We start from the raw sequence: 26,994 nt of genomic DNA, 5'->3' as shown, positions 1-26,994 counted from the left end.
ATGATCTTAGCTCAGATATTCAAACCCTCCTAACTTCAGTTTCTCAATGTATAAAATAGTGATCATACCTCATGGATATCCAATGGGAATTAGCATGTAGTTAGCCTGAAAATATGTTCATTAGTGTGTGTAGTGAACAAGTGAAAGTTGGTTATTCTCTTCACTTTGACTCTCACAGCTCCTTGTGCCACCTAAAGTCTGTAAATCAGCCAGATAGCAAGAAAGAGATGCTCTCTCACTTTCTCATGGGTGAAGGAGTTTCACCTTAAGGATGGGTTGGGGAGAGGGGAGAAAGCTGTGGGCACTTCTGCACCATCACCTCCCTGAGGGCTGGGATGCCTCTCAGGACAGGCAGGAGCAGGCAGGGCTGCATTCTTGGGATTCCACTTCCTTCCTATCTGCCTCTTCCTTGAGCCTCTGTGCCTGGAGAACATTCCTCTAGCAGCCCTGATCTCTGCCTTGTGGCTTCTCTGCCTCCTGGTTTTTACTTTTTTGCTTTGTTAGGCATTGTTGGGTTTTCTTGTGTTTCTAGAATTGATGACATAGTGCTAGAAGGTGTGATAATTAAACCCTGGCCTCAATTCCTTGATACCTTCTTGGCACTGAGAATCCCTTAACCATAGAGAATTATTTTCAAAATGGAAGTGAAATAAATTTATAGGTGCTTGTCCATGAGTTAGATAGGTATGGTTTGGAAAGATTTATTGGACAACTACCCCATGGTTTTGATTAGCTAGCTAGCTACCTACGTCCTTTCTCAGCAGTCAGCAAAGGGGCTATGATTTCTCTTGTGTTTATGGTTTCCGGGGTACCCTAGTTCATTTGTTAAATGACCCTTTGTTAGAAGTCCTTGTCATTTCCAGTGTAATCTAAGACCTCTATATAGAATATGGGACTGGGCTGAGAGAGTTTTGTCTTGCATTATTATTTCCAGAATTTCTGTGTTTCCATTTCCTATGACGCTCCCCAACCCTCCCTTTGCCCAAGGCTACGTTATTCTTGTACCTTTTCAGCTACATGTGGCGGCCAGTTGTCCTATGATGTGAGACCAGGGTATTGATTGTTTCCTGTTGCTTGTGGGACAGGAATGCTTCTTGAATTGGAGCTAATTTTGGAGTTTAAGTATTAAATGTCACATTTGAAAGAAAGCATGTCTAAGACTTCTTTGTTGTAGAAAGAAAGGTCATCCAAGGCCTACGGGAAGGGAATAAGTGATGATTTCTCTCTTTTCCAAATCATCCCCTCTAGACTCATGGAAAAGTCTTCCTAGTTTTGTAAGATTTAACATTTATTTCTTACCCTGAAAAGCCATTTGCTAGGTAGACTTCTGGGGAAATTTCCCTATTGTAACGAGTTAAAAACCAAATCAAACAAAACATTGTTGTTTTTATTCAAAGAGTTTTTTATTTTCCACCTGTATAGACTCTTGTACAAACTAGAAAAGCTATGCTAAGATGGACCAATTAGAAAAACGTATCACTTTGGGGGGCAGGCCAATTAGAAAAGGCATCCCTCTGAATAGGCTGATAAAAAAAAAACAAGCCTATCTTCAAGTAGACCAATTGGAAAAGGCTCCGTGTCTGGGTAGACCAGTTGGAGGAATGACTCTCGTTAGCAGAGGTGGCTGGGCCATGCGTTGTTTAGCAAGCAGCCAGCATTTCAGGAGGAATCACATACCCTTTCCTCACAGCGTTTGATGAGACGCTCAGGGTCTGGATTTCTGCCCCCACTTACTCTTCTGATGGGTGCTGTAGTTTAAGGCACCAAAGACTCTGCTACCAGGTACAAGAATCAGACCTATGCTCAGTGGATCCTGCCTTCCAGAGTTAGAACTGAACTGTGAATTACAGACCCAGAACTTCTGCTGTTACAGTGAAAAAGGAAATCTTCCCTGCAAGAGTGACAGATTAAGCATCCTTGGAGTTTGGAGAATCACAAGTAAAAACCAGCAGAATCGTCTGGATCCCTCTTTGGCAAAGTCTATTTGGTTGCTTGTTCTATGAAAGAAGGAGAAGAAAGACAAAGAGTCTGGGTGAGAAGTAAATTCAGTGTGTTTGTGTCATTCGCTGTCCAGAAGACACAAGACATGCTGTGGCAGAGGGAACAGTTAAGGCCTTCGGGAAATGCCCTATCCTGTGTGCCCCCGACCCATAACCTTTGGTTTCCTGAGTCATCACTTAACCCAATACAGAGACCCCAGGGCTCAAACTTCCTGTGTGTTAAGAGCTGAAACAGCTGTTCAACCTGGATCCGAAAGACCCCTGTCTACAAGTTCAAAGAAGAAAAAAAATCTCCCAAAGTGCTGATTGCTCATTAGCCCCCTTGAACAGTTCCTTCCTTGGATGAGTAAATAGTGTGACAATTTAATAAGGGGCCTGTGACGATTACATGCAAGTGGAAAGAATGGAAAACCAGAGCCTTTGAACAGGGATTTTTTTTTTTTTTTCTGGGAGAGGAACGTGGTGGTTTTGGGTTTCTCTGTGTGTAATCTGAGAGGGTCATCCATCTCTTTGCAATGGAGGAAAAATTCAGCATCAGGAAAGGAACTTGTGATTTATCACAAACAGCTGGGTGGGTCATGCCTCACTGGTACCCAGGCATAAGCAGCCTTTTAAATATAGTTGCCCAGCATGGCTTCTGACTCTGAAAATGAGTGTGTGAGTGTGTGTGGCGTGTGTTACGTGGAGTGAGTACTGTCATCCTGATTCTGTGCATACGGAGGCTCAGGTGGAGGATCCGTCAGTCTTGTCAAAGTGTTTGTCATAGGCTGTATTATGTTCCCCCAAAAGTCCTGTGTTGAAGTGCTATCTCTTAGTACCTCTGAATGTGACTGGGTTTGGAGCTGATAAGGTGAAGTGAGATCACATGTCTAATATGTTCCTATAAGAAGAAGAAATTTGGGCACAGATGTGCTCTCACGGACAAAAGGCCATATGAAGGCACATGGAGAAAGAGGCCATCTTGTTACAAGCCAAGGATAGAGGACTCAGGAAAAAACCAACCCTGCCAATGCTTTGAACTTCTGGCCTACAGAACTGCGAGAAAACACATTTCTAGGGTGTAAGCCACCCAGCCTGTGGTGCTTTGTGATGCTAGCAGACTGGTACTGTGTTTACCTCCAAATTCACTGACTGTCCCGAACGCCCAGGCCAGGTTCACCAGTCATGCCAAGAAACTTGAGTTGGTTATTAGACTGCTTCCTAACCAGATCCTTTTCCTTGTTCAGTAACTTTTTTCTCTCTCACACCCCTTGCCTCACTAAATTCTGCTGTGTAATGAACCTGTGTGTCTATCTGCCCCAGTCCCTGTACCTGGAAGCCACCTTCTCTGGAGTAAGAAATGTGGTCTGGCTCATCGGACCTCTCATTTGCTCTGGTTGTATGGTGCAGTTGGGTGGATGGATGGGGAAGGTTTGAAAGTTCTTAGTCCCAGTAGTGGTTTCTTAATTTCTCTGGCATATATATACAACCATCAAAACAATGAAGAGTTTTAAATTCCAATTCGAATTTCTTAAGGGACACATTTAGATATATGAAATTATTAGGATGGCCTACAAAGGCATTAATGTTTAATTGTTTGTAAGAAATTTAATGTGACTCATGAGTAATTTGCATGTGATTTTTGTGACCTATGTGACTTCTAAAGTGTTTATACTAAAAAATGTTTTTCTTGCTAATTGCATATTGTCATGTGCATTCATTTCCTGGGGCCATGAAACAAAGGACCACTGACTGAGTGGCTTAAACAGCAGAAATTTATTGTCTCATGGTTGTCATGGTCCTTCCTTGTGAGGACTGGGAGGGAGCGGTCTTCCCAGCCTTTCTCCTTGATTCTGGTAGCCCCAGGTGGTCTTGGCTTGTAAATGACACCCCCCCACACACCCCGAGTCCTCACATAGTTTTCTCTGCATGTCTGTTTCTTGTATACTGTCACATTGGGTTCGGGCTCATCCAAATGACCTCATCTTACCATGACCCTATTTCCAAATGGGGTCATATTCACAGATACTTCGGGTTAAGACTCCAACATCTTTTGACAGGACACTATTCAACCCATAACCTAATGTTAGGATATTTTTTATCTTATTAGCCTCTCCCAAAGGACTTTGGCCCCTCAAAGCAAGGAGGAAGAGACAGGCAAGGTCAAGGGGGCAGTGAAGGAGATAGGGTGGCCAAGGCCAAAAGATACACAGTTGTCCCTTGGTATCTGCAGAGGCTTGGTTCCAGGATCCTCCTTGGATACCAAAATCTGAAAGATGCTCAATTTACATACTATTTATGTGGTGCAAATAACCTGTGCATTTCTTCCTGTCTCCTTTCAGTCATCACTAGATTGCTTCCAATACCTAGGACAATGTAAATGCTAAGTAAACAATTGTGCTGTATTGTTCAAGGAGCAATGACAAGGAAAAAGTCTGTATATGTCCAGTCCATATGCAGTTTTTCCCCTGAGTATTTCCCATCTGTGGGTGGTTGGATCCATGGATGGGGTAGGTGGGTGGATGACTGTCCTGCCTGGGCCTCGGTCCTCCTTGGTTTCACGGAAGAGCGCCTCCTGTACTCCCTGTGGCTTCTTTGTCTCTGTTTTCTGTGGCACCCAGAAGCTATTCAGTGTTATGGTCACTTAGGGAGTGGCAATTAGCCTGGAGAGAGAAGCAGGGAAGCCATGTGGAGGATAGTTGTGCTGTAGAGATGAGAGCGGTTATCTGATGTTCTGTCAAAGAAGTTTCTGGACTGGTAACAGACTGGTGCTCCCAGCCCTTTGGCTGGTCTGGCTTCCCAGGTAAGACAGAGATGTGAGCAACACCAGGCAGTATTTCTCAGCCTTATTTCTCACTCACATGCCCTGTAGTGAGTCCCCATCTGCCAAAACCTTTGTATGTTTTACGGTTATTATTAGGACAAAGCTTTATACTTTGTGGGTTTTTTTTTTTTTTTAACTTAGGGTAAAAATAGCTGTCTTGAATATGCTATTTGCAACTCACTTTTCTTCTGGACTCTGAAGGCCTCACTCCTGTTTCTTGGTCATCCCGTGCATTGAATGTTGTTCTGTGGTGGGGTGGGGTTGGCGTGAGGTGGAAATGGGGTTGAAGCTCCTGGATGTGAGAATGAGCAGGATGACTGTGTCACTCTAGCTCCTCATGGAATGATGAGATTGGGAAGTTGGAGAGAAAGGGCAGCTTTTATTGGTACTAAGAGAGCTGATATAAAAGTGAAGCCTTTAATATCCACAAAGCATCTGATCTATTTGGCTGAAAACCATTTGGGAGTGTCTTCTCTTTTGTGGTTTAGTGTCATAAACATTTATAATGGATGTTATTGTGGAAGCTTTTTTAATGGTTCAAATTGCCCCTAAGTTATCACCCTTGTCTACTGTTCTTGAGAGGCAGATGAGTGTAAGAGGGGAGAAAGCCTACTGTGTACGTGGAACCTTTAAGAGAAGGATTTTGAAAGTCAAGGCTGTGACAAGAGTCCCCTTTCTTAGATTTGCCTTTTTTACATTCCTTATTACTTTCCCAGGACTTCTATGTGGCAGTACCACAAACTGGAGGGCTTAAAGCAACAGAAATTTATTCTCAACCCTCTGGGGGCATGGGTAGGAAATCAAGGTGTTGGCAGAGCCAGTTCTCTTTGTCTTGTTCTGACTTTTAGTGACTGCTCACAGTCTTTGGCCTTTTGTGACTTTTAACTACATGCTGCAGTTTGAATATGTTCCGTGGGATTCCTGTGTTGAAAAATGAGTCCCCAGTGTGGCAGTATTGACAGGTGGTGGGACCTTCAGGAGATGATAAAGTCAGGAGCACCACTGTCAGAAATGGATTAATGCTGTTCTCGCAAGACTGGATTGGTTGCCAAGAGAGGGGACTGTCCCTTGTGTTTTTTGTCTTCTGCATGCGTCCCCTTGCCCTTCTGCTTCCCTCCATGTTATGACACAGCACAAGGTCCTCATCAGAAGATAAGTGATACCAAATAGTTCCAGGCTCTTAGGTTTCCCAGCTTCCAGACCAGGAGCTAAATAGGCTTCTTTCCTTTATAACTTACCCCGTGTGATGGTTAATCTTGACTGTCAACTTGACTGGATTAAGAAGGGCCTAGAGTCAGTAAGGTGTACTTCTGGGTGTGTCTGTGAGGGTGTTTCCAGAGATGATAAACTAAGGGGGACACCTGCCCTGCCTGTGGGCAGCACTATTCAATAGGCTGGGAGGCCCAGCTAGAATAAAAGAAGGAAGTCTACCACGCTTTTCCACCCTGATGCTCTGCCTCACCACAGGCCCAGAAACAAGGGAGCTAGCTGACCATGAAATGAGACCTCTGAAACCGTGAGCCAAAAAACCCATCTTCCCTTTAAGTTGTTTTATTAAGTATTTGTCACTGGGACAAAAAAACTAATACAGCCCAAATGGATTAAGACAGTACAACACTCTGAACTCTAATCTTTGGCTTCTGTTTTCATGTGGCCTTTCCTCTGTGGGTCTGTGTCCCCTCTTCTTGTAAGGACACCAGCCATAAGAGGTCCACCTAAATGGTCCTATCTTAACTGATTCTATCTTCGATGACCCTGTTTCCAAGTGAGATTATATTTGGAGGCACTAGAAGTTAGGGCTGCAGTATTTCTTTTCTGGGGAGCACAATTTAGTCCAAGGTGTTGTAAACCAAACATGTGGTCTTCACCACTGACCGCTCTCATCCATTTCCCTCTGTTCTTTTCTGCTTCTCGAGCGTGGCATTTTGACTTGCGTCTTCCATCCTCCTCAGCCTCTGCCAGGTTATTTGGCACCTGTGAGTCCTACCTCCACGTTGCTTTCTGGCTTTTTTCCTGCTGATCAGTCTGGTTCAGTCCTTCATTCTCCCCATCTCCGGTTCCTCCTGGCATAACCATCCTGTCTAGAAACAAACCCTAATCAACCACATCCAGCTCAGAAAAACCTGGTCATCCATACAGCACATTCCACATTTGGTCCTCTGTGTTCAGGCCTCTTTGATCAGTCCCTAGGCTACATTTTGGGTTTCTCTCCCAATGCTGCTGGTGAGTTCTCTGTCCTCCGAGTGTCATTGGTGGGAGGCCCACTGGCCACCTTTGCTTTCAGCTGGCACCTTTGCCAAGGGGACCCTTCTGGGTCCGCTGAGATTCATCCATGGAGCCTACGCTCGTCCACCCAGCCTGGAGTGGCTTCTCCCACCTCTTTGCTCTGCCTCCGTGTATCACCTCTCATCCTCCACGGGGCCTCCTAAGCACTAACAGTTGTGTGTTGGCTTCTGCATCAAATGGTGGAGTTATTTAGGATACAACTGGATCTTAGTGAGTTAAGAAACCTATCTACTATGACCAGCATGACTTTTCCCAGAGTGGCTACTGGATGAGCTTGGTAGAGTGAAGCTGTCTCTGCACTTCTGAGGTTCTGTGATAGTCCAAAGGTCTCCTCTAACATCCCCTGCTCCTGTCCCCTGAGACTGTATACACAGTGACACCCAAGTTAATCAGTATCTGCAAGTCAGCCTTTATCCAGAGGTGGCTGAGCATTTATTGTGGTTTATTTTTTAACTTCCTGATGGACTGGATGCAGAGCAGTTGAAAAGTATTTTCCAGAAATGTTTCAGGATAGGCCAGGTGCAGGTAGCCCTATCAGATTCCTGAAACTGCCAGAACAGCGTCCCACAGTGCAGGGCAACAAGAACACACCAGTGCACAGTTCTGGAGGCCTCACGCCCAAGGTCAAGGTGTCAGGAGAGCTGTGTGACCTCTGAAGGTGCTGGGAAGGATTGGCTCCAGCTTCCTGTGTTTCCTTGGCTAACGGTAGCTTAACCCCAGTGTTTTCCCTGTGTGTGTCTGTGACTAAATTTCCCCATTGTTATGAGGACACCGGTCACACTAGGTTGAAATCCACCTTAATAAGCCCATTTTACCTTTAATTACATTTTAATAACCTTGGTTCCAAAGAAAGTCGCATTCTGGAGCCCTGGTGGTAGACCTTCTGAACTGTTTTAGGAGACAGCTCAATGCACATCAGGCGTTTGGGCTCTTCCCAGATATTGGGGTCCATCTGCTGGCTGATGTGGGCCGGTCACTGACATTTCTCAGGTGAGGAAGGGGAAGGGGTCACCGTCTCCATCCGCACAGTTCCCTCTTGTCCTTAAGTCGGGCCCAGGTTTGTATGCCTGGCTGTTGAGATGTTGCTGGCAGGTCTCCATGTTGAGGGTTTAGGCTGATGGCCGGCAGTGGGCAGCCTGGCCTGAGGATGGGATGGTGGTCAGCCCATCGGTTCTGCACCAGTGATTGGGGGCAGCTTTGCAGATCTGGAGGTTCAGGAGTTATTAGTGTCACTCATATCTGTGTGTAGCTAATGGTTGAAGTTGCCAGTCACCCTTTCCTCTTGCCCTGTTCCTCCTGTACTATTCTGGTGGTAACTGATGGAGTCACTTTCCCTCTGTGTGCCCGATGGTGGGGACTTGGGAAGAGGCTGTGGACATGACCAATTTGGGTAGTCAGATGTTACCGTTTTGAAAGATACAGCTGTCCACAATGGCCTAGCAGCCCCTGTGTGGTCAGGCCCAGCTCTCCTCTGTGCCAAGAGTGGCTTGAAAGTCAAGAAAGGTCTGTCTTAGGTGGATGACCTTAGAGAAAGTTTCTTTTCTCTCCCTTTTTTTTTTTTTTAGGTTGAACTGGGGTTTGAACTCAGGGCTTTGCACTTGCAAAGCAGGCACTCTACTGCTTGAGCCACACCTCCAGTCCATATTTTTCTGTGGTTATTTGAAGATGGGATATTGACCTATTTGCCTAGGCTGGCCTTGAACCAAGACCTTCCCGATCTCAGCCTGCCAAGTAGCTAGAATTATAGGTGTGAGCTGCCAGCACCCAGCTTGGACGAGTTTCTTATTCTGCACCCCTGTGTGAAGAGGGGAACCCTAGCATCTTTCTCAGACGACGTGGCGTGTGCAGGAGACATGGAAGACGGGCTGCAGGGCTGAGGGTGCTGAATGCTGCAGGAATGGGGCTGGTCCCATTGTGAGATTTCTGTGGTTGGTGGCTGTGGGCTACCTCTGTGCCTTTTTCATGCTATGCAGTTGATAAAGGGACAGCTGTCCAAGTCAATTTTACGCTTATCAGACAGCTAATCTAGATAATTGAGAGCAGTTTGAATGCAGTCATCCCTCAGTATCCACTGGGGATTGGTTCTAGAACCTGTGTCAGTACCAAGGTCTGTGGCTGCTCCCGTTCCTTATGTAAAATGGTTTAGTGTTTCTTAGAACCTGCTCGCGTCCTCCAGTATACATTCACTCATCTCTAGATTACTTCCAAAACCTAATACAATGTGCGTGCTGTGTACATAGATGGATAAGAAGAGAAGGAAGTCTGTACACGTTCAGTACAGGCACAACAATCGTAGGCCTAACTACATAGTACTTATAGTACTTGTGGAAGACTGCAGGCAAACAGTGTAGTGGGAGAGACTGCATACAGAGCTGGATTACAGGTGGGAACCACCATGCCATGCTTGTTTGTTGAGATGGGGATTTCAATAACTTTTTGACTGGCCTAGAACTGCCACCCCCTTGATCTCTGCCTCATGAGTAGCTGGAATTATAGGTGTAGATTTTTGTTGAATCAGTGTAGTGCTCACTGTCACAAATTCAAGTTTTTGCTTCTTGGAACTTTCTGGAATATTTTTTCCCCAATATCTTCCATCTCAGGTTGGTGGCATCTTTGGATGCAAAACCCATGGATCTGGAGGACTGAGAGTGTTTACAAAGCTTAAGTTGCCTGCGTTGATTGATTGACTAATTGACTGACTGACTGATTTGGGCCATGGAACCTCGCCCTGTGTGTTATTTGATTAGAACCAAATCTTGCCAGACAGATGCTCCACCACTGAATCCACACCCCCGCCCCGCTTTACTTATGTTTTAGGTAGAATCTCCTGGTTTGGAGCTGGCCTTGGACCACGATCCTCCTACTGCTGCCTCCTGTATGGCTGGGGTTACAGCTATGTACCACCATGCCTGGCTTGTTCTTTGAGATGGGGTCTTGTGAACTTTTTGCCCTGGCTGACCTCAAACTTTCATCCTTTTGATCTCTGCCTCACGAGTAGCTGGTATTATAGGTGTGGGCCTCCACACTCAGCCTACATGTTACTGTTAAGTCATGATAACATTTAAGAAAGTGAAACAAAATTAACTGGAAAAAAAAGCATCGTATTTTGGGGCAGTTGTGAGTTTATCATTTAATGACTTTAGTTACTGTAGGAGTTTTACACTTCCTTATGGGGTTGGTGCCAGCAATCATTCCTTCCTAGAATCAGCTTGTGTTCCCCCTTTCCTGTAAGCTAAACACTTAGTCACAGCTGTCTGTCCTGCACACAAACCTGGGCCACTTATCACAACAAACTGGTGTTTTTGTTCAGATATTGAAATCCTGGATGATTTGTTTATTTAATTTTAACCAGGGTTTGAACTCAGGGCCTTGAGCTTGCTGGGCAGGTGCTTTACCATTTGAGCCTAATTCTTTGACATCACAGGGTTTTTTTGTTTTTTTTGTTTTTTTTGTTTTTGCCTGACCAGCCTGGACTGAGATCCTCCTACCTATACCACCTGCATAGCTGGGATGGCAGGCACTTGCCACCATACGTGGCTTATTTGTTGAGATGGGGTCCCTTCCCCTGTTCCTCCCCTTCTCTTCCTCTCTCCCTCCCTTCTTTTCCTCCCTTCTTCCTTCCTTCTCTGTTCCTTTCTCCATCTCTCCTTCTTCCCTCCCCACCCAATACCGTCCATCTGTCTGTCCACAGCAGTCCACCCTATCCGGCTCCCAGGCATGTCACTATTGCTCTCAGTTGTAACTGCAGGAATGGATGGTCACCGTGTGCCAAGGGCATTGCATGGTTGACCTTGGCCGTTGACCCCTGGTCACTGATGGTCACCACCTGAGGTTCTTGAGCTGAGCTTTCTTGCCTGGCATTTCTCAGTGCTGGGACTCTGACCTTGATCGGATCCTAAAGGCACAATTTAGTTCTCCTGCGCGTTGCAGATGAGAAGATGGAGACTGCTTCATCCTTTCCTTCCTTCACTGGGCTTTTTCGGTCTTGGAGATCCGGACATCTCCAAAGTCAAGACGCTACAGGAGCTGCCCTCAGATGTGATTAGCAATACCCAGAATCAGGACTGAAGTCAGCTTAGCCCGTGTCCACTGCGGCTGCGCCAGCCACACGTGGAGTTTTATATTTTCTTTTATTATTCATATGTGCATACAAGGCTCGGGTCATTTCTCCCCCCTGCCCCCACCCCCTCCCTTACCACCCACTCCACCCCCTCCCTCTCCCCCCCACCCCCTCAATTCCCAGCAGAAACTATTTTGCCCTTATCTCTAATTTTGTTGTAGAGAGAGTATAAGCAATAATAGGAAGGAACAAGGGTTTTTGCTGGTTGAGATAAGGATAGCTATACAGGGAGTTGACTCACATTAATTTCCTGTGCCTGTGTGTTACCTTCTAGGTTAATTCTTTTTGATCTCACCTTTTCTCTAGTTCCTGGTCCCCTTCTCCTATTGGCCTCAGTTGCTTTAAGGTATCTGCTTTAGTTTCTCTGTGTTAAGGGCAACAAATGCTAGCTAGTTTTTTTAAGTGTCTTACCTATCCTCACCCCTCCCTTGTGTGCTCTCACTTTTATCATGTGCTCATAGTCCAATCCCCTTGTTGTGTTTGCCCTTGATCTAATGTCCACATATGAAGGAGAACATACGATTTTTGGTCTTTTGGGCCAGGCTAACCTCACTCAGAATGATGTTCTCCAATTCCATCCATTTACCAGCAAATGATAACATTTCGTTCTTCTTCATGGCTGCATAAAATTCCATTGTGTATAGATACCACATTTTCTTAATCCATTCGTCAGTGGTGGGGCATCTTGGCTGTTTCCATAACTTGGCTATTGTGAATAGTGCCGCAATAAACATGGGTGTGCAGGTGCCTCTGGAGTAACAGTCTTTTGGGTATATCCCCAAGAGTGGTATTGCTGGATCAAATGGTAGATCAATGTCTAGCTTTTTAAGTAGCCTCCAAATTTTTTGGAATTTTATATTTTCTACCAGCTACTTAAACGAGTACAAAGAAACAGGTGAAATTAAGTGACAAATTTTCTGTAACTCAATTTATCTACACTCTTATCATTTCAGTCTGTAATCCATATTTCACAGTTTTCTTTTTGAAGCAGGGTTCCCCTATATTGCCCAGGCTGGTTTCAAACTCACGATCTTTCCACTTTAGTCTTCCTTCCATACCATGACCAGCTTTTTTTTTTTCTTTTTCTGTGCTGGGGATCAAACCCCAGGACCTTGCTCTATCACTGAGCTATATCCCCAGTTCTCAAAATTCTCTTTTTTGTTATATTGAGATTTGAATTCAGGGCCTCATGCTTTTAGGCATGCCTTTACCACTTGAGCCATGCCTCCAGCCATTCTTTTGCTTAGGTTGTTTTTCAGATAAGTTCTACTTTCTTCTAGGGCTGACCTCAGATCTTGATCCTATTTTATTCCTCCCAAATATCAGGGATCACAGGTGTGTACCACCACACCTAGCTTGTTTATTGAGATGGGATCTAACTAACTTTTTGCCAGGGCTGGGCTCCACCCTGATTCTCCCAATTGCACCTCCTGAGTAACTGGGATTACAGGCGGGAGCCACCAGGCCTGCCCTCAACCCTCAAAATTCTCAATGAGCTTTTTGACATGTTCTTTGTAGGAGGATGTCTTTGAAGTTTGATGTGCGCTCTACACTTACAGCATGTCTTTTACAAAACTCAGGCCCATTTCAAGCACTGGACACCTCCTGTGCTAAGAAGCCACTGCTGTAGAAGGGCGAGTTCTGGCTGAGGGGCTTTATGCAAATCATTTACCCTCTCAGCCCAGGAGTCACCATGATGCCTGCCTGCAGTCCTAGTGACTCCACAGGGGCTCTTTCGCTGGGCTGGTAGTGTGGACAAACCCAGAAAGCAGCACTGAAAGTTGAGGTGCCCTCACCGCCATTTCAGCCTACTGAACCCCACTGAACCACACACTTAAAAATTATCAAAGATGCTGAGTTTATGTTACGTGGTTTTCACCACCATAAAAAAAAGAGGATGAATGAAATGTAAGGAGAATGTGTTCCTTTTTGACTATTGTGTAAAAGCATTTAAAGAATGAAAACTTTATTTGACCAAAAGCAATGGGGCTGAATGAAAATTGATAGACTGTAAGCCAGTCAAAATAAAATGTGTTTCAAGGAAAAAAAAAAAAAAAGTGGAAGTTGAGGGGAGAGGGACTGGTGCCAGACATGAAGGATTTTAAATTTCTCATCAAGGAGTCTGGCCTTTAATTCAAAGATTTCCTGGCTTGAAAGACGCTCGGGACCAACCTTAGAAAGACAACTCAATGTGAGAAGAATGGGAGAGGAGAGGTTCACAGGAGAGCTGGGAAGCTCCGTAGGAGGCTGGCCTTGTGAGGCTGGCCAAGAAGGAGCCTTCTGGAAGGGACATGGTTTTGCAGAGAGAGAAGAGGAAGGAATCAGCCACTCAGGCAGCAGGTGGTGATGACAGGACCTCAGCCACAGGAGCTCAGAGAGGTTTCCTAGCCAGGAATGGTGGCAGCCATGGTCTCAGGGTAGGGACACAGGCTGCCCACCTTGACATGTGTGACCGAGGGGCTTGGGGCAGCTGCTCACCTCAGTTCAGTGGGCTGGCAAGAGACAGTCATGCAAAACCAGCCATTGTCTTGGATTCCTTGAATTTGTTTGCTTTCAGATTATGTCATTTGAGAATTCCTGTCTGTTGTCACCAGTTTCCACTCCAGATAATTAAAAATGGAGCCAAGATGAAAGAGAATGGAGCAGAAAGACTGCTGGAGGGAATTGACAGGAACTTTTAACTTATTTACTTATGGATCAGCTTCAGATGGGGATAGCGACATGAAATCACAGAGGTTTGTTGGAAGCTGGGCCTTTTGGGGACTTCCAAAACTGAAGAGAAATGATGCTTGCAATACGTGTTTTAATTAATAGCTCATTTCCCCGCAAGATCCCTGGGTGTTGGTGAACTTGACTGGGCAGGAGCTCAGGTTTACTCAGGCCTTCCTTATCCCTGTGGATGATAAGAGCATCTTGGCTAAGAAGAAGCAAGAATGCATATTTAGGTAGCTGGGCTGTGCAGCCTGGCCTCCTACCTTGCTGCCTCCCAATTCACCGCTTTGCAGTTTTGCTGTCTTACAGGAGCTGGTTTCTCATTTCCCAACAGCAGGATGTGTCTCCAGGGTGACAATTTGCTCAGTGAATCCAGGGAGCACAGAACATCCCAGGGCACGTGGCCTCAGCCCTCCGAGGGGTGGGCATGGGGGGACTTCCCAGCCCTGCATGGGAAACTGCCTTTATTTTCTGCCTCACATAGGACTGAGTGTTTTGTCTTTGCCCAACTTCACCTATGTCAGTTGTCGCTGAGATCCGTCCTAATGAGCTATGTTGTTTCAACAGGGAAGGAAGTTTTTCTCCTTTTCAAAACTTGGGAAAGGACACTTGTTCCCCTCATTGACAAAAAGATGAATTTTAGCTTGCAGCAGCGGGAGAGTGGCCAGCGGGGAGCCAGGGGTCAGAAGCAGTTGAGTTCAGCTACATAAATAGCACAATTAATGGGCCCCCATAAAAGCCAGCCATGTGTGTCTGTCGTCTTGCATCCTTTCCTGTGAATTGGAGCAACACTGAAATTAATTATAAAGCCAGCAAGGGATATTTTTCTGCTTCCTGTTAAATTCGTATCATCCACACAGGAGCACGTTCCACTCGGATGCATTTACACACAGTGTTTTTTTGGAAGAAGGCGTGAAACCAATTTATTTTCAAACATCCCCCTGGTGATTGCCTGTCACTGCACTAAACTCAGGCTTGGACTAGAGGGTAGAGCCCTCAACCTCTTTCTGGCTTTTGGGAACATCTTTTTTTTTTGCCCACCCTGCTCAATTCATTTCATGTAGCATTGTCACCCAGATTTCATTGTTTATAATGAGATATTTTGTTGGACAAGCCACGCTAGTAACTTTGGTAGTCTACTTGGGCTGCCATCACAAAATACAGAGACTGAGCAGTATTTATTTTCTCACAGTTCTAGAGGTTGCAAGTCCAAGCTCAAGGTGTTGGCAGGCTTGCTGTCTCCTGAGGCCTCTTTGTCCTGCAGATGGTTGTTTTGTGCTGTGTCCTCACATGGCCTTTTCTCTGTGTGCACATCACTGGCGTGTTTCTACTTATAATCCTGTTGGGTTAAGGCCCCACTATTAAGACCTCGCTTAACTTTAATTTCTTCTTTTAAGGCTCTTTCTCCAAATAGTCACATTTAGAGTTAGGGCTTGTTGTGAGTGAGCTGTGTGAGACATGTAGATGGATACTCTGTGTTTTTCCTCAACGTCAGAATTATTGAATGACAATAAATACATATGAATATTGTTGACTTTGATTTGCCAAGCACTACTGAGTTCATTTGACAGCCAAGGCCACTGACGGCCGTGTTACTAACATTAACTCTCAAATCACATGTCACACCTCCCACGATAATCATATCCAGGGTACAGAATGTCTATGAAAGACTGAAAGGGGCACCACTCTTAAGTGGCTGGGCAGGTGGCACATGCAGAGAGCTGATATAGTTGAAAGGAAAAGTTTCTACAGGAGACCAGATAAGAAATTTTACAGGTCCAGAGTTGTCAAATGCAGGTGGCAGGAGAAACTGCACTTGAACTGGAGCCCAGGGGACAGAAGCAGAGGTCCTTCATTGTGGTGATTTTCCTGGATGAAGCTTGTGATGGGCACTGGGAGATAGGTCAGTGGTCTGCCATGTCTCAGTCTTGGGGTGCTCTTTTTGTAGACTCAGGTGAGGTGGTACATGTAGTATGATTGCTAAGTGTTTCTGAAATGATTGATATATTCAAAGGCATACTTACTTACTAGTCTAAATAAATTATCAGTTTGTGCCTCAAGGTGTGCTGGCAGATGATGGTTGTTTACTTGTATAAACAAGATGGAGTATCATTCTGTTTTGGCACTTATACTCAAAATGGAGTAGCTTAGGGCAAAACTGTTGCTTTATAAAGTGGAGTAAGTCAAGGCTAGGCCCAGCCTTAAAGCTGCCGTTCTGTACAACATAGACTAACTCAGAGCAGGCCCAGCCTGTTCTCCTTAGGGCTTCAACCTATAAATTTGGCAGGCAACACAATTCAGCCTAAACAAGTTCTAGTTAATAGAACCTTTTAAATAGAATCTTGACTTTCCACGTGCACGTGGATCCATTCATTTATTCAAGAAATACCATTGGGGGCCATCTGTGTGGGTACCGCTGGAGATGCCAAGGACAGGTGAATGAAGAGGAACAGGACTGTCCCTTCCTTCCCAGGACTTGCATGGGTCAGGTGGCTCCCATACTCAGTGAGTTTGGGAGGGTTGCAGAGATAATAAGTGCGTTATTGGAAGTAGACTAGAGAAGGTGACTGTGATTCCCTGAATAGGGTCAGGGATGCCTTTCTCAGAAGGGACATTTCCACAACCTCTTGGAGGTGAGGGAGTGAGTGTGTCACCAAGGCCCCCAGGTGCCAACACACCTGCATGGCCTGAGAACCAGTGGGGAGCTCAGCCTTGGAACTGAGGGAGGGGCCCCTGAAAGCACCATAAGGACTTTGGCTTTTCCTCTGGGGAAACAGAAATGTGGTTTTGTTTTTGTGGATCTTCTTTTTGGGACATTTTTTCCTGTCCCCCTAGATTAGCTGCTCGGACGAAGGTGGCAGATAGCCCGGACAAGTCTGGGAGGGAGAAAGGGTACCCACCGGGATTACAGCCCAGAATTAGATGTCAGGGTAGATGGGACTTTAGAGGCCCACGAGAAGGCAAGAGAGAAGGATGGGTCCCTCTATAGTGGAACCTCAGGTCACTGACAACCTGCTTTAATGCTGGCAATGCACGTTTTCCTCAACACCCCCTTCTCCCTGGTGACATATCCCTAACTCTCAGCCACACCTTTATGAAGAGAGAAACCACTTTCCACATAGGAAAGGAGGATGGTTCCTCTGTCTTGAACTTGGCAGTGATCCTGAATCTCTCTGCTCGGACTCACCCAGAACCATTCTGCTTCCTGTTACCCACGTTCCAGCATTTAGCCTAGGTGGTATGGCTGCTGTCCAGTCCAGAGTGGAGCCACCAAGCATGCACTTGGTTGGGGAGGGGTGGGTAAGAACCTTCCATCTCTCCTTCCTGTCTTCCTCTGTCCCTCCTCCCTTTCCTCTTTCTTCTCTTCATATGCACAGGCTCTGTCATTAGTTCAGAGCTTGCTTATTGAGCTCTGTTCTTAACACTGCTGGACACTTGATGTTGAAATGACCATGGGAAGGGTGCTGGGTAGGAGTCTAGAAGTGCGTTCTAGAAAACGGGTGAGCCTGGAATAAGGGCATGAAGATCCCAATAGGGCTGACCCCAGAGTCTGGGAGGAGTCTGGAGGCGGAATTCTGGGTGGTGAAGGAGACATCTTTATTGCAGCCAGTGTTAAGGGAGAAAGTAGAGTAGGGCAAGTGACCGATGAGTGCTGTGGTGGAGGATCCAGCTATAATTAGGCTGGTGGTGCCCTGTTAGAGTGTGCTGTTTCTCAGATGGGGTTCTGTGGACTGAGTATCAGTTACTTGAAAACGGAAGCTTGTCGTCGGTTGTATCACCATGCTACTGTGTGCGTGGCTGAAGAGGAAGTCTTTGCTCTGCGTGTGTTGTAATGGAGGAAGTGGAGGCCTCAAGGGGTTACACTCACTCCAGGCAGCAGTAGCCATGACCAAGAACTTTCTAACCCCCTGTGGAGGGCTGCTGGAATTTTCCATTTGTTCTTCATTTACTCTTGTCCTCCCTTGCTGTTGACAGCCAAATGCTGTGCTCGGTACTAAGAGGCCAGACAGAATCCCTGCCTTCTGGAAGGTATAGTGGAGGGTATCAAAAACAGCTAAGCAGGTGTGTGTGTGTGTGTGTGTGTGTGTGTGTGTGTGTGTGTGTGTGTGTGAGAGAGAGAGAGAGAGAGAGAGAGAGAGAATGAGAGAGAAATGTGTGTGACTGGGGAGCTTCAGGAGAACTGGAGCCAGTTCAGTAGGGAGCAAAATGTCACCTGAAGCCAGAGAGAGGACAGGGCAATGGAAGCCTGTGTGCAAGGGTCTTCTGGGTAGGGATGCATGAGAACCAGAGCAGGAGGCAGGCACATTACTAACAGGAATAACCCAAGTGTGTGTAACAGTGGGGGGGGGAGGGGAAAGGTAGGGAGAGTTTAGGAGGTGGACGTGGAGGTGACAGGCCTGGCAATCAATTAGGAGTAGAACTAGAGATGGCGTGGGTAGAGGAGAGCAGGTGTGTCAGAGTGCAGGTCAGGTATGAGCAGGATAGGTGTTGGCACTCACCACATGACCAGTCACCAGAGTCAGGGCAGTTTTGGAGGGACAAGGCCTGGGACAGAGCTTGTGGCTTGGGTGGGAGGGGCAGGCAGGAGGTAGTGAGTGAGGGGTCAGTAAGTGTGGCTTCTTGGACAAGGTGTCCACTGGAAGGGCACTGGGGACCTGAGTAGGGCAGTCACAGAGGATGGCGGGGTGGGAGTGGGATGGCAGGGGCTTCCTAGCTTCTGTTTCTACCTCCTCCTCCTGTGTAAAATGTGAAAATCCTATTGACTGCCACCTACCAAGGACTCTGATGAATGCTCGTGGTGCCACAAGGCTCTCACGGGGTCCCTTACTTATCTCTCACATCCTATGAGATAGGTGCTATTATCCCCCCTCTGTTTTTTAAACAAGTGAAGAAACCAAGGCTTAGAGAGGTCTGAGCTACAAAGTGACAGAGGTGGAGTTTGACACGATGACCACCAGCTTCAGAGCCCAAGTGCCTGTTTCTCTGGGCGCCCCTGGACCTGCCATGGAAAGCAGGGTGGGATCACGAGAGGAGCTGTGACTGTGACCTGGCCCTCCATGAATCTTTCCTGACTCTTAGTTCATACATTTCCACTCTTCTTCCGCCTGGAATCCTGTAGAATTATAGGATACTCCCGTGGTTTACAGTTGGCTCGGGCTTCCAGAACAACATATCACAGACTGAGTGACTTAAGTAAGGGACACTTATTTTCTCCTAGTCCCAGAGGCTGGAAGTCTGAGATCAGACTTCCAGAGCTGAGGGCTGTCTCCGTGGCTTACAGATGGTCTTCTTCTTGTGGGCGCCTCTCATGGCCTTTTCTGTGCACAATCGGACAAATTCTGCTAGCTCTTCTTCTCATATGGACACCCACCCTACCAGAGTAGGACCCCACTCTTACGACCTCGTTTTACCTTAATCACCTCTTTATTTATTTTTTTTTAAAATTATTTTATTATTCATATGTGCATACAAGGCTTGGGTCATTTCTCCCTCCTGCCCCCACCCCCTCCCTTACCACCCACTCCGCCCCCTCCCTCTCCCCCCCACCCCCTCAATACCCAGCAGAAACTATTTTGCCCTTATCTCTAATTTTGTTGAAGAGAGAGTATAAGCAATAATAGGAAGGAACAAGGGGTTTTCCTGGTTGAGATAAGGATAGCTATACAGGGAGTTGACTCACATTGATTTCCTGTGTGTGTGTGTTACCTTCTAGGTTAATTCTTTTTGATCTAACCTTTTCCTTAATCTCCAAATACAGCGACAGTAGGGTTTAGGGCTTCAACATGTGTGTTTTGGGGGAAGACATAACTTATTTTATGACAGATAGTAATCTGGAACCACTGCAAAGAATCTTCTTGACTCTTTTGTAGCATACACTTGTTATCTGGAACAGTATCAGGTATATTAGAAGTGCTTGATCAATGTTCATTGAAGAAGGAAAAATTAATTTCAGTCCAGCATCTAGTGTTCTTCAAGAAACCAAAGCATTCTGGAAGGAAAGTTCTTTTCTGGCTCATTTCCATGTAAAAAAGAGAATTCATCTGATCAGACCCTCTCCTTTCCTGTGCATTTTGATTAGTTCAAACATTTTGGTGCAAAAGTGGTTTGATGAGGTATGAGCTTTCTAAAATACAGCCTCCATTGTGTCATGTGTAAAATATGTATGTATATTTTTGTGATATTAAAAAGGAGTCTGTTTGATCAATACTGTTCTGGAAGTTTCTATTTTGCATCTGACTTCATTTTGGAGATTGGCTACATTGCAATTCTTGAGATGGCTCAGAGTAATGAATTTTAAAAGGCAGAGGAGGCTGATCCAGGATGAAGGGATGAATTTAAAATCCCGTTAACGCTGATCCTGTGTAGACAGTCTAAACTAAGTCAATATTTAAAGAAGATGAGAGACTAGACTGGTAGACCAGTGTCTTGGGATTTAAAAGGAATTCTATTGGAGAGAGTTCAAAACACTGAAATTCAGATCGGGCTTGCTTATATGCCACAAGTGTGGGTCAAGGAAGTCAAGGAAGTCATATTTTGTTCATCAACTGACTTTGACATTGAGGGCTTTTTCATGCTCCCTGCAGGTTGATTCATTGAAAGTGAAGTGATAATGACAATAATGGGATCGATTTAAGGAGTACTTATGAGGTGCCAGACATTGCACTGAGTGCTCTGTGTGCATTACCTCAGGGACCAGCTGCCTCATGGAAGCGTGTACCATTATTCTGCCCACAGGGTTTGGTACGTCCCGTGTATTACTCATGTGTTATTTTTTTCTCCTAATATGTGACAAAGGCATCAAGCTGAACCCTTTTCTGCTACTGCCCCCCTGTCTTCATGGCTGGGGACCCTACCTGTGTGCATCTTTTCTTCCTCTCTTGGCAGGGCAAACCCTTTTGCCTGTTATTTCAGTCCTTAGTGTTCTGATGTCACTGTTGTATCTTTTATTTCTATGTAGCTGCTGCCTAGTGACTTTCGATCTACTCATTTTTTAGCCCTGGGGGGTTTCCATTTCTTTCTTAGGAGCTTAGCTATTTTTTTAAAAGTAGATTTGCTGATTTTTATCCCTCACCAGGAGGCATCTTTTTGTAAGCAGGGAGGGGAGGAAGATGGAGAGTTACCACATTGTAAGACAGGCAACTTCTTAATTAATGATGGAAGTTGATGAATAACCTGGGTTCAACGTTCATGTATTGGAACTTCACAAGACTTTGTTGGAAATGGGGAGGGAGAGGGTGGATCTTTGAAAACAGATCCCTTTGTAAAATTTTGGGAGGCTTTTCACCTTGGATCCGTTGAAGAGCTGGAGTCTTGATTTTATCGACTTTTCACAGGAAGTTTTTTTCTCCATGGGCTCAGGACAGCATCCAGGCTTGGAGCCTCCGCTGATGTTGCCCTTCTTGTGCACGCATGTGCACACCCCCCTCAGGCCAGGTTGGGACTTTCTACACAGCATTGACCGTGGCCTTGTCCCCCAGGCAGTCAGAAAATCTGCAGCACTGGTTTCAGCTGCTGGTGTTGCCGCTCCTGATGTCTGGAACGTAGTTAACTCGCTTGTTTTCTACCATCTGATCACATATTTACTTTTTAAAACTCTCCCGCCTATCACAGTTTATTTCCAGCTAGAGATCCCTCATCACACTGGGCTTTTACCCCAATCGAGTCACTGTGAGCACTGTTTTGCCTCAACTTTCTGATCACCGTCGAGTTTAATTAGCTCTCTCCTTTGCCGATCATTGATTGCCTTTCCCTTACACTTTTTTCCCCATTTCAGCTGTTATAGATGAAATTGATTAAACGGTTTCGTGCAATCAAGGATGTCATTCCGTTTTGAGCGTTGTCAGAGTAGAGCTTGGCAGTGGTGGGGAGGGGTAGAATGAAACAAGCTAGCGAGGACCTGTCTTTGAAAGTGGAGAGAGGGCTTGACAGGCGACCTTAATCCCAGGCCAGGCGGCTTGAGTGCTCAGGGATTTCACAGGGCCTTCTGTTCTGGGCCAGCAGAACTTAAGAACCAAGACACGAAGTGATAGTGAGACACCCAGCTATTAGCTGTGTCAGCTTCCTGGGACTGTGCTAACCAATTACCCACCAACTTGGTGACTAGCAGCAACAGAAGATTATTCTCTCTTAGCTGGAGGCTGGAAGTCCAGATCAATTTCATTGGGCCAAATCAAGAGTCATTGGGAGCCCTTAGGGGACATTTGGACTTTGTCTCTTCTACTTTCGGGTGGGCGGCTGCTGGTACTACTGATGTTTGAACTCAGGGCCTTGGGCTTGGTAAGTCAGTGGTTCACTCTTCACTCTTGAGCCACACCTCCTGCTTTAAGCTGTTTTTTTTTTTTTTTTCCCCAGGATATCCTGTTTTTTGCCAAGGACTGGCCTCAGATCTTGATCCTCCTCCCTGTGCTTTCTGCATAGCTAGGATTACCACACTTGGCTTGTTTGTTGAGATAGGGTCACCCTAACTGTGTTTTCCTCAACTGGCCTCAAACTTCAATCTTCCTGGTCTCCTACTCTAAGTAGCTGGGATTACAGTAGGGATTACCACACCTGGTCTTTGTTTCTCTTTGATCTTCTTCCTCTTCTAAGGTTACCTGTGATGGTCTTTGGGGCTCACCCCATTAATGCCAGACAGTCTCCCCATTTCAGGGCCTTGAACTCCATCATGTCTGCCAAGACCTTTCCTAACTTAGTTAATGTTGCAGGTTCCAGGACTTCGGATAAGGATGTGTCTTTGGGAGCCATTTTCTAGCTTCACAGAAGCCTCTGTAAGCTGGCCCAAGGCCAGGGCTGGACTGGCTGGTGATGGGGAGGGATGGCTCTTAGATCACACCAAGGTCTTGTCCATTCACCTTTGGGAAAGGGAGGAAGACAGGCAGCACCTGGGAGACTGGAAATACAGACAGTCCCTGACTTACGATGGTTCACATTTATGGTAGAAAGTAGAAACCATCTTTTATTTGTGTGGTACTGGGGATTGAACCCAAGGCCATAGCACTCTTCTGTGCCCCCAGCCCTTTTTTGCTTTTGTGTTTTGGTTTTCAGATAGGGTCTCACTTACACCTTTTGTCTGGGCTGGCATGAAACTTGGATCCTCCTGCCTCTGCTTTCCAAGTAGCTGGGATTAAAGGCATGAACCACCATACTTTATTTTGAATTTTGTTCTTTTCTTGGGCTAGTGAGATGTGGTACAATCCTCACTTGATGCGGGGCAGTAGTAGTGGGCTCCCCAGCCCACCAGGCGATCACAAATACGGATGGTTGGTAGGTTAGGGGCACTCAGTGTATTTTCGATTTACAATATTTTCAGTTTACCGTGAGTTATTGAGACATAGTCCCATAATACATCCAAAAGCATTCCAGCAATAGGAAAGTACCAGAAAAACCACTCAAAGAAAGACCAGGTAAGCCCCCTTGGCATGTTGTAACTAAGCACCGGTTGTTATGGTTATGACAGCCTCATGGTTGTTAGTTATGTTCATCCACCTACATGGAGTGTCACCTACCTCCTTCCCTTTCTGCTCAGAGAAGTCCTTGTCCTACATAGGTGCTGACCATTCATGGGAGCTGTGTGAGATCCCACCTTGTACCTGCAGGGACCTTGGAGGTATAAAAACCCAGTCTGGTCTGCTTCAGCCCTGCCGTGAGGCTCTAGTGGCGAGCTCATGGTGACCCCAACCCCTGGGGTTCACATGGGCACAAGGGGAGCAGCAGGGATTAATTAGGAATGTCAGAAGCCCCTGAGGTTGTGATGAAGGGGAAGGGGGGGAGCAGAAAGAGGCTACAGGTAAAAGACGATGTTTCCAGCCAGGATCTCACAGTGCCTGCAAAGGTACCCCAGAGGGGCTACAGCAGTAAAGACACCTGTCTTTTTTTTCCCCTGAGAAGGTATTAGTTTCTTGTGGCTGCTGTAACAAACTTCCACACATTTGGTAGCTTAAAGTAGAAAATTAATTCTCACAGTTCTGGATGCCAGACATTTAAGATCAAATTACCAGCCAGACTTATATGCCTCCTCTGCGGGCTGCTGGGGATGAATCTGTCCTTGTAGCTTCTGGTGACTAATAGTGTCCCTTGGCTTGTGCCCTGTCACTGTAATCTCTACCTCCTCCTTCACATGGCCTTCTCCTCTGTGTATTTGGTGAGGACACTTGCGAGGATATGTAGGGCAAAGTCCTTCCCTCCACCATATCTGCAAAGTCTCTTTTCCCAAATAAAGTCACATTGATAAGATCCAGGGATTTGCACTTAGTATCCTTGGGTGGCCATTCTTCAACCCAGTACAGGCAATTAAGAGTGAAATAAATTATGCTTACAATAACTGTGTGATCTGTTTAGAAAAAAATAAAAGGCAGACGGTATTATTGCTCACTCTTGTTTATTCACAGCACTTAGATTAAGATTTCACTGCCAAAGGGTGTACTTTTTAAAGCATTGCAACACAGAGTCAAGCAGAGACTGTACTTTTCAACATCTTTTTCCCCAGCCCCTCAAGGGTGGTGGGAGGGGTTTAAGAATAAGCACAGTTTATTAAGCCGTTAGTTTAGCATCCATGGTGGAATGAGATGGGGACAAACCACAGTGGGCTGGGAACTTTGCAGGTTCCCTGATGTGAGGTGCTAGCTGGGCAGAGACTCCCCTGACCTTGCCCGGCTCACTTGGCTGACTGTCCTAGGCTGTTCTCCATATCTCTGGATTTCTTAATGAGAGAAAACTCATTCTGTGAAGTGACAGTAGATTCATCTGTGTGTAGCTACTTGATGAATGCATTGATTAGTCACTTACTGTTTATAAAGTACTGTGTGGGGTGTAGGAAGGTGGGTTCTGTGTTAAAGTGATGAGTTCCTATGTCTTACAAATGCTGTATGTGCAGGAATGTGGGGATGGGGGTTGGAGAGTTCTCTCTAGTCAGGAGATGGCTCGAGTTGGCCTCTCAGGACTGGGTGAGAAGAGTGGCAGGAGTATTTGGAGAGTGACAGAAGACATCCCTGAGGAGTGAGGAGACTGCCCACTGGAGACAGCCTGGGGACGGGGTGTGCCCATGGTGGGGCTGACAGATGATGCTGGAGTGGGTGTTCTTGGTGGCAACAGTAAGCCCTGAAGAGCTTCAGCAAGAAACCAGGGTTCTGAAGCCAGGCATGGTGGTGCATGCCTGTAATCTCAGCTGCTCAGGACATGGAGGCAGGAAGATTGGAGTTTGAGGCCAGTCTGGGCAAAAATAGGGGACCCTATTTCCAAAATGAAATATACACAAAAGGGCTGAGGGTGTAGCTCAGGTGGTTAAAGCACTCGCTTAGCAAGTACTAGGCCCTGGGTTCTATCTCCAGTACTGCAAAACAAAACAGAACAGACCAGACCAAGAAATCAAGGCTCTAGAACCATTATCTTTAAGGCCGAATGTGGATGAATTTAAGGAGCACGGGTGAGGGTTTTGGGGAAGTTAGAGCATTGATGACGTAGGCCAGACTTTTGTTAATGTAACTTCAAGTTTGCCTTTGGTTTGCACTGTTTTTAAATTTCCTTTTTCCAAGTTTTTTTTTTTGGCAGGGTAGGGGGCACTGGCAGAGTGGCTCCAGCTGTAGAGGGCCTGACTAGTAAACATGAGGCCCTGAGTTTAAAACCTAGTACTGCAAAAAAAAAAAAAAAAAAGCCCTCAATAAAGAAAAGAGTTTTTTTCATCTTAAATGAGGCTTGATTGACAGTCAAAATATGCACGTATTTACTGGGTAGTGTGTGGTGAGAACATCTAAGATCAACTCTTAGAAGTTTTCAAGTACACAATACATTATTATTACCTGTAGGCTCCATTACACCTGAGACTTTTGCTCATTTATTTTATCATGAACTATGTCCATAAAATAACATTTAAGCCTCTTGCTGCCAATATATGTTTGTTTAGTTACCGTCTACTAATATATTGAGTGCCCTGTGCAACAAGTACAAAGTATACTTGCCAAAAAAGGAAGAAATGGAAATGGAAGGTCCACTGTCTTCCTGCCGCCCTTGGTGTCTCCACAGCCAAGTAGGAGAGCATCCCTTAGAGAAGTGACTCTGGGTGCTGGGAGGCAGGAGGCTGAAGGAAAGGTGTGGGCGGCATTGGCAGACGGAATTGACATTGACTCAATGGCCAGTCGCATCACAGAGGAGAGTGAAGCCATAAGAACAAGCCATAGGTGTAAATGGTGGGGTGTGGAGGGCCAGGAAAGTGGAGAGGTGACTCCCCCAAAGAAAAAGAGATCGTTCTGGGTGGTGCAGAGTTAAGTGGAAAAGACCATCTTCCCTTCCCCTCCATTGTTCCTCCTTCCCTCCCTCCCACCCTGCCTTTTAGTACAAGTTCATTGCAGGGGAATGGGTCACGAGGAGCTTCCTGTTAGGTGGGTGAGACATGAGGCTGGGTCCTTGACACAGCAGGTGAGAGTTCACCTAAAGGTGATTCACCAAGGGAAAGAAGTCACTTTGGCGCGAGAGACAGCTTGTCTGAGGGCCTGTGCGGGATAGAGAGAGGGCTGGGGGTGGGGAGACCAGGGGAGCTGTATCCTTGGGTAGTGCCTTCCTGACCACATCCTAGAACTGAAGACTGGGGGATAGATGCTTCTGATTGCAATGTGGGGGGCTGGAGACAAGTCCTAAGAGTGAGTGGGAGAACTCTGGGCTCCAGGAGAAACCAGGACTTCACTCTCAGTCTCTTCTCTGGAGGGAACCAAGTTTGACATTGACCTTCTGCTGAAGACTGGTTATGTCAGTTCCCTTCTCTTCCTTCCTGAAGGACTTTTCCCTTGCCCCTGATGTCCTAGTTTTTCCTTTGATGCTGTTTTATTTACTTAATTATTTCTTGGTTTATTTGCAGTGCTGGGGGTAGAACCCAGGCACTGCTAGGCCAACGTTCTGGTGCTGGGCTGCACCCCCGGCCCTGATGCTGTTTTCGATCCTGTGTTTCTCCCGGCCTAGAGAAACTGCATTTCTGTTTGCATTTCGTTTATTTTTATTTCTTTTTTGCGGTACTGGGGTTTGAACTCAGGTCCTACACCTTGAGCCGCTCTGCCAGCCCCTTTTTTTGTGATGGGTTTTTTTTT

At 46.0% G+C, this 26,994-nt stretch overlaps 1 protein-coding gene across 3 annotated transcripts in view; it reads left to right on the top strand.

Annotated features, from left to right (window-relative positions):
- Hunk (hormonally up-regulated Neu-associated kinase) overlaps positions 1–26,994 on the top strand; it is a 112,447-nt gene that overhangs the window by 10,837 nt on the left and 74,616 nt on the right. Inside the window, exon 1 of one of the 3 annotated variants that reach the window (XM_074072814.1) lies at positions 15,460–15,824. The exons of the other annotated variants lie outside the window; for them this stretch is intronic. The gene's annotated coding sequence lies outside the window, so the exon portion shown is untranslated. Of the gene's footprint in view, positions 1–15,459; positions 15,825–26,994 lie in introns of those variants that run through there. 3 annotated transcript variants of the gene reach the window in all.

The sequence above is a fragment of the Castor canadensis genome, chromosome 5 (assembly GCF_047511655.1).
Source record: "Castor canadensis chromosome 5, mCasCan1.hap1v2, whole genome shotgun sequence".
Taxonomy (NCBI): domain Eukaryota; kingdom Metazoa; phylum Chordata; class Mammalia; order Rodentia; family Castoridae; genus Castor; species Castor canadensis.
This window is presented reverse-complemented; position numbering and strand designations above follow the sequence as displayed.